Consider the following 10,978-nt stretch of genomic DNA (forward strand, 5'->3'; position numbering starts at 1 on the left):
TTAAAAGCCTAATCCATATCTGAGAAAATAATACCTTTTCCAAAAATAAACATGGTTTTTATGAAGCACACTCTCCACAAGGTTAGCATTGGCAGCGGAAGGGGAGGAGGTAGGGGAGGATGAAGGACATATATGAGAAAGCATCTAGCATAATGTTGCTCTCATCAATCACCTTCTGTTTCACAGGGCGGATTGTAGGAAATCATGTTTCCTTGAAATAATTCTCCCACTGACCTTAATTAAAACAAAGGTTTTGATGTCCATCACATAAGCTAAAATTCCATCTTGTTAATTTATTACTACGAATTTTCCTAACTACTTCCTAAGACCTAGGATTACAATACTAATTTCTACTTTTAGTTCTGATTCCAAAATCTACCATGTCAACTATTTTTCAAAAAAATCTATCTTTGATACACATAAAAGCCTCAGTGCAAACGCAGCCTTTCGTCTGTGTTTGTTGTTTCTATTTAAATAACTTATATCACTTACAATGAAAAAAAAAGAATAATCAATGACTGCTGTATACCAGCTGATATCTTCAATCAAATAAATACTCTTCCCAAACTAGAAATAAATGTAACAGCAGATTCAGCATTAAACTACAGTATGTAAGGCTCTGTGAGTCACCAGGATCTGAACCAACGTAAACATCAATCAACATCAGTAAAATGAAACCATCCAAAAGCAAGTGAACATGAACGTTCCATGCATTTATGTCCTCCACAGAGTGGGGTGTGGCATCACCAGTGCATCAAACCTTGCAAACAGTTCTGTGGTCAGCAAAACAGACATAAAAGTAGGAAAGCATCTAACCAGGGTGCGCTACATCGCCGGTGTGACTCTGCGTAAAATGAAACTTTAATCGCCTTGTTCAAATATTCTTAAGAATTTCAAGGTGGATGGGATGGGGGGAACAGTGTACGACAACATGAGTCACAAATCCATAAAGTAACTCCCCAAGATAAAGTTAAAAAAAAAAAGAGGATTGAAATGTAGTAGTTTAGTATGATATGTGGACTGGACTGACCATCCCAGCATCCACACACAGTAAGAGAAAGATATGGAGTAGACTGTCATGGGCAGATTTTCCACAGGGTGGCACACCACTCAGGCCACTATCACTCTACTCATCCAACCCCCCAGGAAAATAACCTCACAAGGGTAAATACCACAGATCTCCTGCCTTTCTCACTTCCAGATGAACATGGATGACTAAAACAATTAGAAGACATGGTAGATTTCATCAAAACATCCAAATGAGTGCAAACAAGATGATGTTAAGAAGCAGACAAGCAATCTAACAGGAAAATGGTATAAGAGTATCCAGTCTTTTTTGGGGGTGAGAGAGAAATTAAAGACAATCTGACACTGTGTTGCTCTTATATGATGCTAATGCCTGAATAGATTCAAAATTTTTGTTGTTGTTGGAGGTTTTATTTTTTCCAACTGAAGAAAAAGATCCCAGCTTAGAAGTCAATATTCTAGATTCTTCGTTATGTCTTAAAGAGAACTTGAGAGACTTGCTTCTTTCTAGAAGGGAAGGGGAAAAGCATTTCTGTCAATTACATCCATGTTAACAGGAAAAGCACCAATAGCTGAAAATGGTCACGGGATCCAGTCAAGAATATCTATGTACAAAAAACAATATAGGTGTAAAAAAAGGATAATACAGTCATAAAATTCAATGTCCATTACAAATTTAAGAAAATTCAGGGAAGGAGTGAGAATAAAAGGAATAACATTGATCAAGATACAATATAAATAAATACATTATAGATAAACTGCCATGACAACTCCTTGATACAACTAAAGATAATAATAATGATGATAATACTAAAATAAAAGATGGTTTCAATGAATGAGACAGTAGATTCACCAATCGTACTACTCTTCCTTAGCCTACTAGGTAGGAACTGGGTCTTAGCTACAATCGCACAACAGGGAGTGGACTGTTTCCTGAAGAAAGGTTAACAACCAACCAAACCCCAAATCCAAAATTCTAAAAAGCCCTCCAACAACACATCTAGGTACTAGAAAAGCACGGTTAAGTTTCCAAGTGAAAAGGGGTGTTAGCAGACACTGAGCAGCACTGGATTCAACACAAGGTACATATTCTAAACCAAAAATTTTGTTGAACCCGGGGAATATGTGCAGCTAGCATCACACAAGACACTGAAAAGGAAATAACCTATAAACAGGGGCTTTTAAAGTCTTATAAGGCCTAAGGTTCCCTCTTCCATATAGAAAAATAGCTCAAAACCCGAAGGTGGTGGCACAAAGTTACCTAAATAGGCAACAAGGGTCTAGCTTTCACAAAGGCACCAAAATATTTCTCTCTGAAGAAGGAAAAGACAAAAATGGAATCACAGAAAATTGCAGGTAATATGTTTTCTCGTAATCCTATTTTTTCCTACCGCGCCCCAACTACTATTTTCCAGATGTTTTCTTCATCTCTTTATTGCTCCAAGAAAATGTACTGGAATCTGCCTTCCACTGCAACCTAAGCAGTGTTCAAATTATCAACCCTACAACCCTCTCCTATCGAGAACATTCAGGTCCATCTAGCAAAAACCATTACTATACCCAGAGGGCCAGATGAGAAAAGACATCCAGAAGAGAGCTCTGCCACTACTCTCAACAAAATGGAGACTGGAGGTCAGCTTCAACAAGGCGGCACCTAGCAAAAATGTGAAACTCGACAGGACTTTGAGGAATCGACTTGGAGAGAAGTGTCTTCAAGGGCAAGAAACAGAAAGTCAAGCCAATGGGTGTTTTGTTTTGTTTTCTCACTTATGGAGAGGAGAAAATGCTCCTCCAGTGAATAGATGCATTTGCCTTAAGTTTTGTTTTTTTTTTCTGAGCAGGACTATGTTTTTATGAAGATAGAAATATGAAGGAGGGAAAGAAAATTAAGTTTTAGGAAGCTCTTTTGTCCTTGGCGCTACATTCTTCTTCTTCCAGAGAGACTGGGGTGCGGGGGCGGGGGTGGGGGGTGGGAAGGAGGGTGGATAACCCGCACATTTCCTCTTTTCCCTGTATTTCTGGGAAACGTGGAGCAAAGATGGGAGATGAAATCTCTTGGGATGAGAAAGATGGTCTTTTTAAACATGTGCACGATTTAAGTGACCATCTGGACGGCTACAACTCCGAACTCATGGCTCACACCTCGAGGCAGGGTATTTGTGCTCTGGATCCTCAAGGACCACAAGGAGGTTGGTTTATTTTGCGGGAAAGACTGCTTGCTGGTCATTGTCACGGACCGGGCTGAAGGAGCACCTGCCGGTAAACCGAGGTTGGTTAGTGGGGCCTGGCTCCTTCCAATATTCCCCCAGCGGTAGGCACACTGGGTCTCCAACTACCTAGGCCCATCTGGCCAAAGCGGGGAGGGCAAACGTGGCGGACAAGGGGAGCACTAGGTAGGGCGAGCCAGCGAGCGAGCTTTGGGGCTTCCCGCGCAGCGCACCGAACCTGGGATGGTCAACCCCCGGAGCCGAGCCGTGCCCAAGCCGCCACCTCGCGCGCGCGCGCGGCACTGCCCAACCTCACCTAACACGCGCCGGGCGAGTCCTTACCGCCCCTGCCGGGAGACCACCGCCTCGCGCCACCTCCGCACCACACCGCGTGGCCAGACGCCTCTCCCCACCCCCGAGCCCCGGAGCCCCGAGGACCGGGCTTGGGGAGGCGCCATGCAGACTTGGGCGCGCGCGAGCACACGCGCACACACACGCACACACACACACGGAGGAAAAAAAAAAAAAACACCTGGGCGTGCTGGGCAGAACCCCAAGCCCGCACACACGCGTGCGGCCGCCCGGGCGGGGGAGGGGGCAGCCCTTCCCCAGGAACCCTGCCCTTCTCCCGCACAGCCCCCTCCCCCGCGCTCCCTCCAGGACACTCACCTGCGTCTGGGCGCCGGTGCCTCTGAGCGCAACACGCGGCCGGCAGCAGCAGCGGCTGCACCGAGGGCGTCCACGCCCGTGCACGCTTCCCCCCACCACACACACACACCCCGCGCCGCCCCACTTCCCCCCCACACACACCCCCGGCCAAGCCCTGCGCCCACCGGAGGGGCGGTGCCACCTTTCCCGGGTACCCAATTCACTCCACTCCCGCGCCAAGAGGCCGCCAAGCTCGAGGAACTTCTTCCACACCACCGTCACCACCCACCCGCCCCTATCTTCCAGCGTTCCCGCCCGGCGCCGGGCACAGGGGCTCCCGGCAAAGCCGAGGCCGGACCCGACCAGACGCTGCCTGCTGCTGTGGACGGCGCGCAAAGCCTCCTCTCCCCCCCCCACCACACACACACTCCGGCACCTCGGTGTCCGGGGGGGGCTCGGGAGCGCGGCCGTCCCGCCCCCACCCCCACGCCCCCTGCACTTGCCTGCTACGACTCCCGAGCTGCGGCTACTACGCTCGTGCTGCCGGCAGCCGGCACAGCCGCGGAGGAGGTGCTCCGGGCAGGCGGGCTCCGAGAAGCCGCGGCGGCGGCGGCGGCGGCGGCGGCGGCGGCGGCGGCGGTGGTGGCGGTGTTAGCGGTGATAGTGGTGGTGGTGGCGGTGGCGGTGGCGGTGGCGGTAGAGGAGGAGGAGGAGGAGGAAGAGGAGGCGGGAAGGTGAACTGGAACCTGGCGGAACCCCGCCCCACCCACGCCGCGCCGCGCCTCTCGCCTCGCGCCGCCGCCGCCACCACCGACCGCCCGACCGCCCGCCCTCCTCACCCGGCCCGGCTGCTGCCTCAGTGCCGCCCGGCGCCCGCGGTCCCGCCGTTTGTAGTGGGGCGGGGAGGAGGGGCTTGCCTGGAAGAGCGCCAGGAGGCGGGGCCCACGGCGAGTTCGTGGCGCCGCCGCGCTGCGCTGCTGCCTCTGCTGCTGCCGGACCGCCGCCGCCACCGCCGCCACCCGCCGGTGCCCCACGCCGGAGACGCGGGGCTGCCTGCCTGCCGCCCCCCTAGACTCGGCTCCCTCTCTCTCTCTGGGGGGTAGGGGGAGCTGGCGACTCCCACCCAACTCCAGCACCACGTTTCCTTCCTGCCGTGGAACCTCGCCGTGTGGGAGTCACGCCTTCAAGGGGCGCCCGATTCCAGGTGCAAGTTTGCCCATCGCGGAGGCTTTGAGCTGGGGTTACTTTTGACATATAGAGAGATGTAACTCTATAGATCAAATATCGGTGGGTACGCACATCTATGTGTGTGTGCCTCTAGTAGAGTTCAAAGCCCCCCACCCCCAGTCTCGCCCACCCCCCCGCAGAACACGAAGGGCTCGGCGCCCACGGCCTCCTCCCTTCCTCTCCAGACAGCGGCTGAGCTTTAAATGAGCCCGGAGTACCTGTGCGGGGTGCTAGACTCTTGCTTCAAACGTAAAAGTAAGACACCCTGCCTGCACTCCACGGTGGCAGGCTTCCCGACCTCAGCCGCCTCCCCCTCCCCACCATGCACGCTCGCCAGTCCCACCGGTCAGCTCTTCACCGAGGGGGCGTCCCCCGAGCTGCCCTGCCTCCCCTGGCCCTCTCTCCCTCCCCCCACCCACCTCCTCACCCGCCTCAATTCCCTTTCCCCAGAAAAACCTGTGCCTGTCCTTAACACCGACCCGCAACAGGGAGTCAAAACCCACCGCGAGCCACGCGGCCAGAGCACGGCTTTTTTTTTTTTTAACACCTGCTCGGCTGCTTAATTACAGGAGCACCTGTCGTGCTGAGTCTCTCTCTCTCTCTCTCCCCCCCCCCTTCCCAACCTATTGCAAAGGCTCCCGTTTTAACCCTTCCCCTTAAAAGACTACATTTAAGAGAGAGGGGGGAAAAAATACCACCTGTCATACCTACCTGAAACTGCAAGAGGTAAAAGGAAAAGAACTGAGCAGTGGGCGACTGAGACACCACAAGAACGTGACCGAGGTTACAGCTTCAAGGGCATGATGCGGGTTTGATGCAGCAAGGTCCGCTCAGGGCGCCCAGCGCTCCCCGCCCCCACGCGACGGGCGGGGGTGTGGGGAAGGCCGCCTCTCAGCCAGGGCGGGAGTGAGGAGGGGGACAGATGGACCCTCTTGAGCCAAGTCAAAGCAGAGGACCTTCACACTGTAGTTGAAAGAGATAGGCCATCCCTCAATGGGGGTGGGGGAAGAGGGTGTGTGTGTGTGTGTGTGTGTGTGTGTGTGTGTGGAAGGAGGGGAATGACATCCACCCTGGGAACACCGGAAACAGCTAAATGGTTCTAAATCTGCATGTCTGTGTCATCCCAGAGTCAAACTTACAATTAAATGACCTTACCTGACTTTGTCCTTATTTGGGAGAAAACCTGCCCAGCGTTGCCCAGTGCTTGTTTGACCTCCCTAAACAGTTAATTACAAGAGTCTCACCCAAGGCACACATGCAGGTTGGCTAAGAATGCCACTTTCCAAATGTTAGGTGGGAAAAAAAAAAATGGGCCTATCGAATTTACTAAGCCAAAACCTAAAACTCTGCACTTCCTGAAGCTGTCTTCTTGAAGTGAAGGGAGATCTTTCTGTCGCAACAGATTTCCCAACCACTACTGTTTACAATCCTGTATTTTCATGGAGAACTGTTAAAGCAAGTGTTCAAGCACTAGGCTAAATAAGAGGAAGTTGGGGGGGGTGGGGGGTGTTGGGCCCAGGTGGCTTGGGCCTGTAATCCTAGCTACTGAAATCTAAGGATCATAGTTCAAAGACAGTCCTGGCAGGAAACTTAGTTGAGACTCTTAACTCTAATTAATCACAGCAACAACAAAAAAGCTGTTAGGGGAATATGGCTTAAGTGATAGAAACCTAGATTTGAGTACAATGGCTCCAGGGCAGTGTCCAGGCCCTGAGTTCAAAATCCCAGACAGGCATAAGGAATAAAAAAAGAGGAAAGGCTTGCTATTAAGACATACCTAGAAAATGATAGCAACAACTAAGGTAAATAATTCTTAACCTCATGAAAGATGACTTTGAAGCACTCAACATTTTTTTTTCTTTTCGCCAGATTATTTGCTCAAATTTGACCAATCTTTCAGATGTCCCATTTCAGAAGCCATTTTACAAGGAGGCCTTAAGGGTTCCAAATACATTTTCTACCTTCCTGTTCTCCAAAACAAAAACAACCTTTTCCTGACCTTCAGGAACTGATTTTCAATTAGGCAAAAAAAAAAAAATTGTTCAGTTACAATTGCCAACTCTGGGCATTTTTCTTAACCCTGTTTCACTTTAAGCCTACATTTTATAGTTTGCAGAGAGTAGTGTAGGCCCAGGAAATAAAATATATTCATCTCCCACCCCCACCATCCTGAGGATAGATATAAATAGAGGTGTGGAGAAGGGCTGAAGGTTTTGAATCTTAACCAACTGGAATGTTTTGTAGGGGGTGGGGGAGGGGAGCGCACATCTCTGCATTTGGGGAGGGGGGGGGAGAGGCACCTATCCCAGCCCATCACTGTTCCTGGTAACTACTAAATGGTATTTCTCTCATCCGCGACACAATACAGCCAGATCTGCAGCTAACAACTAACCAGAGAGAAAACACCCAGCCTCCACGTCAGAAAACGGACGTTTTCGGCAAAACCTAAGAAATCCTTGAACGTGAACAACGCAGAACGGATCCGACCTCCAGTTTGCCACACTTCTACAGCTCGCCTATTTCTCTTACACACATGGAATAGATGGGTTCACAGCAACGTGCTGGGCATCAGTTCTGCAACAATGGCCACTGCGAGGTGATGTCCGCCAACCTTGCCAATCCCGAGCCCCCAATGGCTCTTGGCACAGGCCAGAGGAAAACCTGGATTCGTGGTGGGGTGGAGGACCCAGGGCTAGGGAGGAAGTCACCATCTCAGCTGGCTTTGTACCTTCTCCCCCTCCTCCTCCTCCCCCTGCCTCTCTGCACCACAGGGCTGCCTTGACGCACACACTCACCCACCACCTTCGTGCCAATAATGTAAACTTCTCTTAGGCAAAAAAAAAAAAAAAAAAAAAACAAGCCACCTCTCCACTTCCCCCGTCCTCCCCACCCGGGAGACAAAACACACACACACACACACACACACACACGACACTTGTCCTGTGTCTGCCCTGGGTTCGTTCTGCTTCAGTAGAAAAAAACCAAGTCGCTTTCTCCTAAGCCCTGCAGAATCACAAAAGTTACAATGAAGCGTGCGCCCGGCTGTGCGCCCGGCTTCCCATCTTTCCTCCCCGCGACAATTTTAACAATAGCTATTGGAGGCAGGGGAGCGGCGAGGAGAAGGGGACGTGGCGGAGTTAGCTCCCGAGCTGGCAGCCAATCCTCACGGCTACCATGGAGGGCGGGAGGGTTCCCCCGCCCCAACCACGGTCTCCCCAAAGACTGACTCAGCCTCGTAGGGACCAAGGACAGAGCTTGGCATCCACTTCCCAGAGCCTGGCACAATCCGGCTCACTTCACAGACACGGCTCTCTTAGGATCTTATTTACGCTTTTCTGAACAAAGGGAATCCCATATCCGGCACAGGCTGAAAGGATTCGCGGGCCCCAAATGGGCGATCCTCTTTGAATGCTAAATGACGATCCTGGGCGTCTGGGTGAATGAGAGGCCGCTGTACCTGGCGTAGGAGAGTTCTGACAGCTGCTCACCACCTCCACTCCACCTCCCGCTACCAATCCGCCCCAGCCCCGGGTCCAGCCCGGCCCCAGTCCGTGCTTGGCGGGCGAGTACTTTTTCCTCAGTCAACTACAAATCGCTACATTCCATCTGGCCAGCCCATCTCCCCAGCCCCAGCAAACGTTATCCGGTGCGTGCAATTAAGCCGGGTCCTTGTCGGTGTGTCGGTGTGTCGGTGTGTGTGTGTGTGTGTGTGCGTGTTTCAAGTCTAATCTGCAAATTCAGCCTTCAGGATACTAAAGCCTCTCCAATCCTCCCCGTTCCTTTGCAAAAGTAGAGGCATGCGCCCCCCCTTCACCAACACACACACACACACACACACACACACACACACACACACACAAGTTACCCTTCCCGTCCCACGAAATGAACTTCCAACTTTCAGCCCCAAATCTCCAGGCTCTATCCTGGCCACACTGCACCACTCTTAAGTTTCTGCCACTGACATTTTCCAATATTAAGTACAGTAAGCATGCGTCCAACTGCCTTCTCTCTCTCTCTCTCTCTCTCTGTCTCTCTCTCTCTGTCTCTCTCTCTCTCTGTCTCTGTCTCTCTCTCTCTCTCAAAAGTCTAGCTCTCTAGAATTTAAAAAAATAATAGTAATAGTAATAATTAGCAGAGCAGTAGCTTTGAAACGAGGCAAACATGTGCAATTAACTTCACATCCTGTATTCTGCTCACTTACAGGTTTTTTCTGGGTTTTGCCAGCGCATCGCTGCAACTAATGATTAAAGAAACCAAACCGAAACTTACCTTTCTCCCTTTAGGTTTTTGTGAGTGTGTGTGTTTTAAAAGTAACGGTGCAGGTCTCCCAGTAAGGATGGATGAGCAAGAAGCTGCTGGATAGTTCTCTTAAGACAGCACGAAAAAACCTAAAATGTGCTCGGCTTAAAAGAGGCAAATTAAAAAAAAAAAAAGAAAAGAAAAAGAAAAGAAAAGAACAAGAAATGCTTTCGGCAATCCCCCCAAAAGTCCAATGCTAAAAGAAAATGACGAATATCAAAATATAAATATAAAAAGAGGAAGGAAAACTTAAAAAAAAAGAGTTTAAAAAGACGGAGAGACTACTCTCCTATTGCCGATCAACTAAACAAAAAGGGGCAAGAAAAAAAAAACAAGGAACAAAGAAAGAGAGGAAAGAACGTTTTTGATTTGGGGTTGTTTTCTGTTGTTGTTGTTGTTGTTGGGGGGGTTGGATTTTTTTTTTTTTTGGTTTATGCAAAAAGACGATTTCTTTCTCCTTGTTGCTTTTTTAGTAGGTCGCTACCGGAGTAAGCTGCTGCATCGCTAAGTGAGAACAGAAATCAGGGGGGGAGGACGTCTTGAAAAGGAGGTGGACTGGACCACAGATTTATAGCACCGTATCACCCACCCCTTCTCTGCCTCCGCACCGTCGTGCGTGCAGCTGCTCAGCCAGGCTCCTATCTCGGGCAGCACGCGCGGAAGTATACGCCGAAATGGCCCACAACGTAACTTGCTCGTTGCTTCTGGTTTCTGACTGGTCCAGGAGCTAGCGTTAGACCCGCCCATACAATGCTCCGTGAGCCGATTGGCTACCAGTCTGTGTCACTCTCCAGAGCTCAATGGAGTCCCGTTTCAAGGTAAGTTGTCCGGAGAGGTGCACATTTAACACTGGCGGCCAAGGGAAATGCAAGAAGCAAAAGGACATGGGAAGAGAGCAACGTGGGAGGGTTGGAACTGTACTCTTCAAGAGTTTTTGTGGTGTGGCCATGAGCTCCTTTCCTTCTTAAATCCTTCTGCTCCCGTTTTGTTTTCCTTGGCCATCACTGCTGCATCTTTGGCATATCTCTTTATATCATTTAACTCTCTGTCCGGTATGTATGAGTCACTGAGAGCTCCCTCTCTTTGATCTGAGTGAAAAGGATGAGTATACATCCATGACTTGCCCGCATGCCTTTTGAGATTTGTTGTCCAGTATTCTATAGGCGATATTAAGCAATAGTTTGTCTTTAATATGTATCTATTATAGATTCCTTAATTTTTTTAAAAAAAAAAAGCGTTTTAGGATTAAAATGAAGTCAGGCTTTTAAATATAGCCGAACTGTTGAATTAGCTTTCATTTCATGTCAGAATGGAAAGCAATAGGATAAACATCCTGTCCATGGATGAGTAGAGATGAAGTCCTTCACTTAGAGCAACTGTATATAAAATTAGAACCAACCACCCTGCCGGTACAGTTCTTGGACACACGTGCAATGCTGACAATAAGAATGGTTGAGCCTTTACCAGAGCTCTTTCTCTGAGGATTAACAAAGTTTAACTGGAAGATCAACTTCTGTCAACTTTGTACTGTATAGATGATTGCTTTATTACAAACCCATATTTTATTAACA

At 49.6% G+C, this 10,978-nt stretch overlaps 1 protein-coding gene across 7 annotated transcripts in view; it reads right to left on the minus strand.

Moving 5' to 3' along the window:
- Nucleotides 1–9,957, minus strand: part of Elavl2 (ELAV like RNA binding protein 2) — a 138,999-nt gene extending 129,042 nt beyond the window's left edge. For all 7 annotated transcript variants that reach the window (XM_090330069.1, XM_090330066.1, XM_090330065.1 and 4 more), the window contains exon 1: nucleotides 9,378–9,957. The gene's annotated coding sequence lies outside the window, so the exon portion shown is untranslated. The remainder of the gene's footprint in view (nucleotides 1–9,377) is intronic.
- Nucleotides 9,958–10,978: the final 1,021 nt, after the last annotated feature.

The sequence above is a fragment of the Megascapheus bottae genome, chromosome 3 (genome assembly GCF_031878675.1).
Source record: "Megascapheus bottae isolate mThoBot1 chromosome 3, mThoBot2.hap1, whole genome shotgun sequence".
In the NCBI taxonomy this organism is placed as follows: domain Eukaryota; kingdom Metazoa; phylum Chordata; class Mammalia; order Rodentia; family Geomyidae; genus Megascapheus; species Megascapheus bottae.